This window comes from Molossus molossus, unplaced genomic scaffold (genome assembly GCF_014108415.1).
Source record: "Molossus molossus isolate mMolMol1 unplaced genomic scaffold, mMolMol1.p scaffold_m16_p_1, whole genome shotgun sequence".
In the NCBI taxonomy this organism is placed as follows: Eukaryota; Metazoa; Chordata; class Mammalia; order Chiroptera; family Molossidae; genus Molossus; species Molossus molossus.
Window position 1 is genome coordinate 130,937,798 of NW_023425344.1, and position 9,123 is coordinate 130,946,920.

The 9,123-nt window shown below is 38.2% G+C and overlaps 1 long non-coding RNA gene and 1 other non-coding gene across 2 annotated transcripts; both read left to right on the forward strand.

The window, feature by feature from the left end:
* Positions 1-307: 307 nt before the first annotated feature.
* LOC118621387 lies at positions 308-414 on the forward strand. The gene has a single exon (XR_004957684.1). It is a non-coding gene; the product is annotated as a U6 spliceosomal RNA (small nuclear RNA).
* A 5,204-nt stretch (positions 415-5,618) lies between these two features.
* On the forward strand, positions 5,619-8,770 carry LOC118623607. Its single transcript, XR_004958297.1, has 3 exons — positions 5,619-5,815; positions 5,947-6,065; positions 8,691-8,770. It is a non-coding gene; the product is annotated as an uncharacterized LOC118623607 (long non-coding RNA).
* Positions 8,771-9,123: the final 353 nt, after the last annotated feature.

Below are 9,123 nucleotides of genomic sequence, written 5' to 3' on the forward strand. Positions count from 1 at the left end.
TAGCCTATAAATTTCTTTCTTTGTAGTGTTTTTATCTGTTTTTCAAGTAAGGATAATGCTGGCCTCATAAAAAAGAGCTTGGAATTATTATCTTCTCTTGAATATTTTGGAATAGTTTGAGAAGGAGAGATATTAGTTATTGTTCGAATGTTTGGTAAAATTCATCTGTGAAGCCATTTGAGAACTTGGAGTTAAATGCAAACACAGGAAGGGTTGACGTTTTTATCATCTCTCTTCTGCCCTTTCCCTAAGTCCTATTCATCTTCAATATTGATAAAGGTGGTGAATGTTTAAATTGTGATGTTGAGTGCTTGCTTCGGCAGCACATATACTAAAACTGGAATGATACAAAAAAGATTAGCATGGCCCATGCTCAAGGATGACACGCAAATTTGTGAATCGTTCTATATATTTATAAATAAAGAGCTTCACAGATAAAAAAAAAAAAAAAAAAAAAAACCTAAAGGAATTTAACACCACCAAACCAGCACTGCAAGAAATAATACTGAAGGGACTGTTGCAAGAAGAAGAAACAGAGAGAGAGAGAGAGAGAGAGAGAGAGAGGCATAATTTAATATAGCAACTAATAACTATCTATCAATAATTACCTTAAATATAAATAGCTGAAATGCTCCAATCAAAAGTCATAGGGTAGCCCTGGCCGGTTTGGCTCAGCGGTTAGAGCGTCGACCTGCGGTCCTGAGAGACCCGGGTTCGGTTCCCGCTAAGGGCATGTACCTCGGTTGCAGTTTGTCCCTGGCCCTGGTCGGTTGGGCGGGTGGCAGACACTCGATGTGTTCCTTTCACATCGATGTTTCTCTCTCTCTCTCTGTTCCTCTCTCTCCCTCCCACTCTACCTGAACAAAAAATGGAAAAAAAAAAAATGTGCCCTGGCCAGTTTGGCTCAGCCGTTAGAGCGTCGGCCTGCGGTCCGGAGAGACCCGGGTTCGGTTCCCGCTAAGGGCACGTACTTCAGTTGCAGTTTGTCCCCGGCCCTGGTTGGTCGTGCGGGTGGCAGCCACTCGATGTGTCCCTTCACGTCGATGTTTCTCTCTCTCTCTCCCTTCCTCTCTCTCCCTCCCACTCTATATGTAAAAAAAAAAAAAATACAAAAGACATAGGGTAGCTGATTGGATAAGAAAATATGACCCAACTATATGCTGTCTACAAGAGACCCACCTCACAACAAAAGACTCACACAAGATGAATGTGAACAAATGGAAAAAAATTTTCCAAGCAAATGGAAATGAAAAAAAAAGTTGGTGTAGCAATACTCATATCTGACAAAATAGACTTTAAAACAAGGGCCATAATAAGAGACAGAGAAGGTCACTACATAATATTAAAAGGAGCAATCCAACAAGAGGATATAACCCTGATAAACATATACACACCAAATATAGGAGCACCAAAATATATTTAAAACTTCTGAAGGACTTCAAGGGAGAGATGAATAGCAACACGATCATAGTGAATGACTTTAACATGCTACTGACACCACTGGATAGACCTTCTAGACAAAAATTTAACAAGACATAGAGTCCTTACAAGGCAAACTACATCAGTTGGACTTAATTGATATTTACAGAACATTTCACCCTAAAGATGCAGAATATATATTCTTCTCAAGTGCACAAGGGTCATTCTCAAAGATAGACCACATGTTAGGACACAAAGCAAGTCTACAAATTCAAGAAAATTGAAATCATATCAAGCATTTTCTCAGATCACAGTAGCATGAAACTAGAACTCAATTACAATAAAAACACAAAAAGACATTCAAATACTTGGAGGCTAAATACCATGTTATTAAACAATGAATGGGTTACTAACAAAATCAAGGAAGAAATTAAAAACTTCCTGGAAACCAATAAAAACAAACACACAACAACACAAAATCTATGGGACACAGCAAAAGCAGTCCTGAGAGGGAAGTTCATAGCACTACAGGCCCATCTCAAGAAACAAGAAACATTTCTAATTGACTTTTTAACCCTACAACTTAAAGAACTAGAAAATAAACAAAAAGGAAAACCCAGAGCTAATAAAAGGAAGGAAATAGTAAAGGTCAGAGAGGAAATAAACAACAGAGACTAAAAAAACAATTCAAAATATCAATGAAACAAAAAGCTGGTTTTTTGAAAAGATAAACAAGATCTATGAACCTTTAGCCAGAATCACCAAGAAACAAAAAGAGAGAAACCAAATAAACAAAATCAAAAAAAAAGGGAGAAGTAACAACTGACACCACAGAAATACAAACATCATCGAAATATATTATGAATAGTTATAGGCCAACAAACTGGACAATCTAGGAGAAATGGACAAATTTCTAGAAACACACAGTCTCCCAAAACGGTACCAGGAAGAGATAGAAAACTTGAACAGACCAATAACAACAACGGAAATTGAACATAAAATCAAGACTCTCCCAGCAAACAAAAGCCCAGGCCTGGACAGCTTCATGGGGGAGTTTTACTGAACATTCAAAGAAGATCTAATACCCATTCTCCTCAAACTATTCCCAAAATCCAAGAACACGGAACACTTCCAAGCTCATTTTATGAGACCAGCATAATCCTAATTCCAAAACTGGATAAAGACACTACAATGAAAGAAAACTACAGGCCAATATCTCTGATGAACACAGATACCAAAATCCTTAACAAAATATTAGCAAATCGGATCCAGCAATACATCAAAAAAAATTATTCATTATGACCAAGTCGGTTTCATTCCATGCATGCAAGGATGGTACAATATTCACAAATCAATAAATGTGATACACCTCATAAACAAAAGGAAAGAAAAAAATCATATGATCATATAAATAGATGATGAAAAAGCATTTGACAAAATCCAGTACCCATGTTTGAAAAAATTGCTCAGCAATGTGGGAATACAGGGATCATATCTCAACATAATAAAGGCCATATATGAAAAACTTATAGCCAACATCACACTTAATGGGCAAAAAGTAAAAACATTTCACTTAAGAATGGGAAAAAGACAGGGATGCCCACTTTTGCCACTTTTATTTAACATATTACTGGAGGTTTTAGCCACAGCGATTAGACATGAAGAAAAAATAAAGGGCATCCAAACTGAAAAGGAGGAAGTAAAACTGTCATTATTTGCAGATACATGATATTGTACATAGAAAACCCTAAAGACTCCATCAAAAATCTAATAGATGAATTTGGCAAAGTAGCAGGATACAGAATTAACATCAAGAAATCAACAGCATTCTTATACACCAATTATGAAATCACAGAAAGAGATACTAAAAAGACAATCTCATTTACCATCACAGCAAAAGAAATTAACATACCTAGGAATAAACTTAACCAAAGAAGTAAATGACCTCTTCACAGAAAATCACAGGTCATTGAAAAAAGAAATAGATTCAATGCAATCCCCATCAAAATACCAACAACATACTTCACAGAAGTAGAATAAACACTCCAAAAGGTCATATGGAAACAAAAAAGACCTCGAATAGCTACAGCAATCTTGAAAAAGAAGAACAAAGTAGGAGGGATCACATTACCAGATTTCAGATTATACTACAAAGCCACTATAATCAAAACAACCTGGTACTGGCACAAGAACAGGCAGGTAGACCAGTGGAACAGAACTGAAAACCCAGAAATGGACCCAAGACAATATGCTCAATTAATATTTGACAAAGGGGGCAAGAGCATACAGTGGAGTCAAGATAGTTTCCTCAATAAATGGTGTTGGGAAAATTAGACAGCTACTTGCAAAAAATGAAGCTAGTACACTAACTTACACCATACATGAGAATAAACTCAAAATGGATAAAAGACTTAAATGTAACTCATGAATCTTAAAAAATTCTAGAAGAGAATGTAGGCAACAAAATCTCAGACATCATATGCAGCAGAATTTTTACTGATACAACACCTAAGGCAAGAGAAACAAAGGAAAAAATGAACACATGGGACTACATCAAACTAAAAAGCTTCTGCACAGCAAAAGAAGCAACCATCAAAACAGAAAGGGATCCCACTATATGGGAGACCACAATTGCCGATGATGCATCAGATAAGGGGTTAATTTTCAAAATGTATAGAGTACTCATACAACTCAAAGAAAGGAAGACAAAGAACCCAATTGAAAAACTGGGCAGAGGCCTGGCCCGTTTGGCTCAGCGGTTAGAGCGTCGGCCTGCGGTCCGGAGAGACCCGGGTTCGGTTCCCGCTAAGGGCACATACCTCGGTTGCAGTTTGGCCCCGGCCCTGGTTGGTCGTGCGGGTGGCAGCCACTCGATGTGTCCCTTTCACGTCGATGTTTCTCTCTCTCTCTCTTCCTCTCTCTCCCTCCCACTCTATCTGTACAGAAAATGGAAAAATGTCCTAGGGTGAGTATAAAAAAAAAACTGGGCAGAGGACCTAAATACACACCTGTCCAAAAGGACATACAAGTGGCCAAGAGACATATGAAGAAATGCTCAACATCACAAATCATCAGAGAAATGCAAATTAAAACAACAATGAGGTATCACCTCACACCTGTCAGAATGGCCGCCATCAACAAATCATCAAACAACAAGTGTTGGCGAAGGTGTGGAGAAAAGGGGACTCTAGTACACTGCTGGTGGGAATGCAGACTGGTGCAGCCACTGTGGAAAACACTATGGTGTTACCTCAAAAAATTAAAAATTGAACTTCCATTTGACCCATTGATTTCACTTCTAGGAATATACCCTAAGAAACCTGAAACACCAATCAGAAAGAATATATGTACCCCTATGTTCATAACAGCACTATTTACAATAGCTAAAATCTGGAACCAGCTCAAGTGTCCATCAGTAGATGAGTGGATTAAAAAGCTGTGGTACATGTACACAACGAATACTATGCAGCTGTAAGAATGAAAAATCTCTTATCTTTTGAGATGGCATAGAAGGACCTGGAGATTATTATGCTAAGCAAAACAGGCCAAGCAAAGAAAGACAAATGTCAGATGATCTCACTTATTTGTGGAATATAATCAACTAAACAAACTGTTGAACAAAATTAAGTCAGAGACATAGAGGTGGGGTACAGACTGACAAGCCTCAGAGGAGGGGGCTTAGTGGGGGAAAAGATAAAGCACAGAACTTACATTAATGTATGCATGACCAATAAACATAGACAACAAAGCTGAGGATGGGGCAGGGGGGAAAAGGAGGAGGTTGTCAATGGGGAAGAAATGAGAAACATTTGTAATAAAAACATATTAATAATAAATAAATAAATAAAGATGTTGACATATAGTGTCTGCAACTATGCTTCCTTTCTCCTGCATAAAAACTTCTGTTCTATGTACCAAAATAATTGTGTTATTTTCATGATTGTTCATTTAGGAATTCAGTGGCTATGTGTGGTTGCCTGCCCATGAGACATTACCGCCAGTTCCCAAACTGCGCTGACAGGCCCTGGGGCACCACAAATAGCTCACATAAGCACTGTGAGATATTTTTCATTTTCAGGAGAAATGCTATGACATTTGTTGGATACTACATGAACTGTTATTACTAAGTTGTTTGGACCTGACTACTTAATAGAACTAATACTAAGGACCCATTCAATATTTCTTTTAACCTAGAGGCACCATGAAAAATTTACTGAGGCATCAATGGCACTGTGAACAGGGGAATTTGGGGCACCTCTGTATACGCTCTTCCAACATCTTATTTCTCTTTGGAGATCCATGTGAATCTGAAACATTGAATTCACCTCCAGATTCATGGGATGATGTACATGATGAAGCTAAGATAATCAATGCAGTCAATTCCTGGCCTTAAGAGGTGAAAATATGTCCCAAATCAACCCAATCAGAGTAAATCTCAAGTATCTTGCTTGGAATGCTTGAACAATTTCAAAATCTCTCTCTCCTGCGCTCTCTCTCTCTCTCTCTCTCTCTCTCTCTCTCTCTCAGACTGGGCGTGTTGCTGGAAATGTTGACAACCATCTTTTGACCACAAAGAGAGATGGATTTTCGATAAAGTTGACACTGTAAAAAGTAGAATGGACAGACTGAAAGAAATCGTTTCTTTGGTAAGATTCATGAACCCTGGATCAAGTCCTGCCTGAAGCCTGCATTTTATAACTTATGAATATCTACTAAATATTTTTTACATAAGTTTCCTTCAGCTGTCTTTTTATTTTTTATTCACAAATTTTTTGTTATATTCTGATCATTAGTCAGATAAAGTATTTCAAAAATCCTTTTTGGACTTACTACATTAACTGGTATCTCCAATATGGTGTTGAATAGAAATTGAAGTATTGGGCATCCTTGTCTCATTCTTAATCTCAGGAAATTCACCATTAACAATTCACCTTTCAATTATTCACCATTAAGTATATGTATGCTGTAAGTTTTGTTTTGTTTTGGTTATTTTTTTTAAATTTTTTATTTATTTTCTGTTACAGATGTTTCTCCTTTTTTACCCCTTAGGCACCCCCCCACCCCACCCCCACCCTGTCCCCGGCTTTGTTCTCCATGTCTATTGGTTATGTATACATGCATATAAGTTCCGTGGTTTATCTCTTCCCACCCACCCCCACCCCCTCTTCTGAGGGATGTCAGTCTGTGCCCTACTTCCATGTTCCTGGGTCTACCGTATTCCTCAGACCGTTATGTTCATTATATTCTGTATATAAGTGAGATCATGTGGTATTTGTCTTTTTCTGCTTGGCTTATTTCACTTAGGATAATATTTCCAGGACCCTCCATGTCGTCTCAAAGGATAAGAGCTCTTTCTTTCTTACCGCTGCATAGTACTCCATTGTGTATTATGCACCACTGCTTTTTTAGCCATTCGTCTCCTGATGGACACTTGGGCTGTTTCCAGATCTTAGCTATTGTAAATAGTGCTACTACAAACTTGGGGGTACATATATTCTTCCTGACTGGTGTTTCAGGCTTCTAAGGGTATATTCCTAGAAGCAGGATCACTGGGTCAAATGGAAGTTCAATTTTTAATTTTTTGAGGTAACACCATAGTGTTTTCCACAGTGGCTGCACCAGTCTGCATTCCCACCAGCAGTGTACTAGAGTCCCCTTTTCTCCACACCCTCGCCAACACTTGTTGTTTGATGATTTGTTGATGGCGGCCATTCTGACAGGTGTGAGGTGATACCTCATTGTTGTTTTAATTTGCATCTCTCTGATGATTAGTGATGTTGAGCATTTTTCATATGTCTCTTGGCCATTTGTATGTCCTGTTTGAAGAGGTGTCTATTAAGCTCCTCTGCCCATTTCTTAATTGGGTTCTTTGTCTTCCTTTTGTTGAGTTGTATGAGCACCCTATATATATTGGAAATTAACCCCTTATCTGATACACCATTGGCAATGATGTTCTCCCATACAGTGGGTTGCCTTTCTATTTTGATGATTGTTTCTTTTGCTGTGCAGAAGCTTTTTAGTTTGATGTAGTCCCATGTGTTCATTTTTTCCTTTGTTTCTGTTGCCTTAGATGATGTATCAGTGAAAATTCTGCTCCGTATTATGTCCGAAATTTTGTTGCCTACATTTTCTTCTAGAATTTTTATGGATTCACGGGTCACATTTAAGTCTTTTATCCATTTTGAGTTTATTCTCATGTATGGTGTAAGTTGGTGTTCTAGCTTCATTTTTTTGCAAGTAGCTGTCTAATTTTCCCAACACCATTTATTGAAGAAACTATCTTGACTCCACTGTATGCTCTTGCCACCTTTGTCAAATATTAATTGAGCATATTGTATTGGGTTCATTTATGGGTTTTCAGTTCTGTTCCACTGGTCTATCTGCCTGTTCTTGTGCCAGTACCAGGCTGTTTTGATTACAGTCACTTTGTAGTATTACCTGATATCTGGTATTGTGATCCCACCTACTTTGTCCTTCTTTTTCAAAATTGCCGTGGCTATTCGGGGACTTTTTTGGTTCCTTATGAATTTTTGAAGTATTTGTTCTAGTTCTGTGAAATATGTCGTTGGTATTTTGATGGGGATCGCATTGAATCTATAGATTGCTTTGGGTAGTATGGACATTTTAATGATGTTAATTCTTAATCATAAAATTAATAAAATTTCTTTCCTGGCCAGTTTGGCTCAGTGTTTAGAGTGTTGGCCTGTGTACCAGAGAGTCTTGGGTTTGGTTCCTGCTAAGGGTACGTACCTCAATTGCAGTTTGTCCACACCCTGGTTGGGGTTGTGTCGGTGGCAACTAGTCAATGTGTCTCTCTCACATCGATGTTTCTCTCTCTCTCTCTTCTCCCCCCCCCCCCTCATTCTGTTTGAAGATAAATGCAAAAAAAATGTCCTCAGGTGAGAATAAAAAAAATTTAATGAAATTTTTTTATATACCTTGTTGCTAAGAGTTTATATCATGAATTGAGTGTTAGATCTTACCTGTTGGGGAAGCAGCCATTGTTACACCTGCTGTCACTCTCCTGAATTGCCCAATTAATGTCCTGGGCCTGAAACGTTCCCCATATATAATCTGGGTTCCAAATTGTCACTTGGCCCCAGATTTTTTTTCCTTATTAGAGAAACCATTTCCCTTTTTCTGGTAATGCAGTGAACTTTCTTGTATTGCTAAAATGTGTGTTTCATGTGGCACCTGGCCAGACCCACAAGTATATCTGTCATTTTCCATGGGAAAGAAATGAAATCTTAACCTAGAATCTTTACCTGCAGCATGAGAAGGTTGTGTGCAGAACATAGCCCTGCATTCATTGTCAGGATGGACATGCTGGCCATGGGAAACCAGCGCATACTACAGATGCTGATCTTGCTACATATCTCCTCCTTTCTGTAAGTTCCACTTACTGACATTGTTCCACACAGTGCCTTTTGTGTTGTGTCCTTCTTGGTTATTTCCAGTGCATGAAGTATGCAGTGGCTGAGGTCTATGGGCTCCTACTTCTAGTAGTTGGCACTGTGATGATCTGGGCCATCTTCTACTCTGTCGAATGTTCACTTCGGACTGGTACCTGGATCTTACTACTAAACATTATCAGTTGTTTTTTCTACATCTATTAAAATGACCGCAACATTTTTTCTTTCTTTTTTTCTGTTAATGAGGTAAATTATATGAATTGCTTTTCAAATGTTATATTTTTGCATTCCT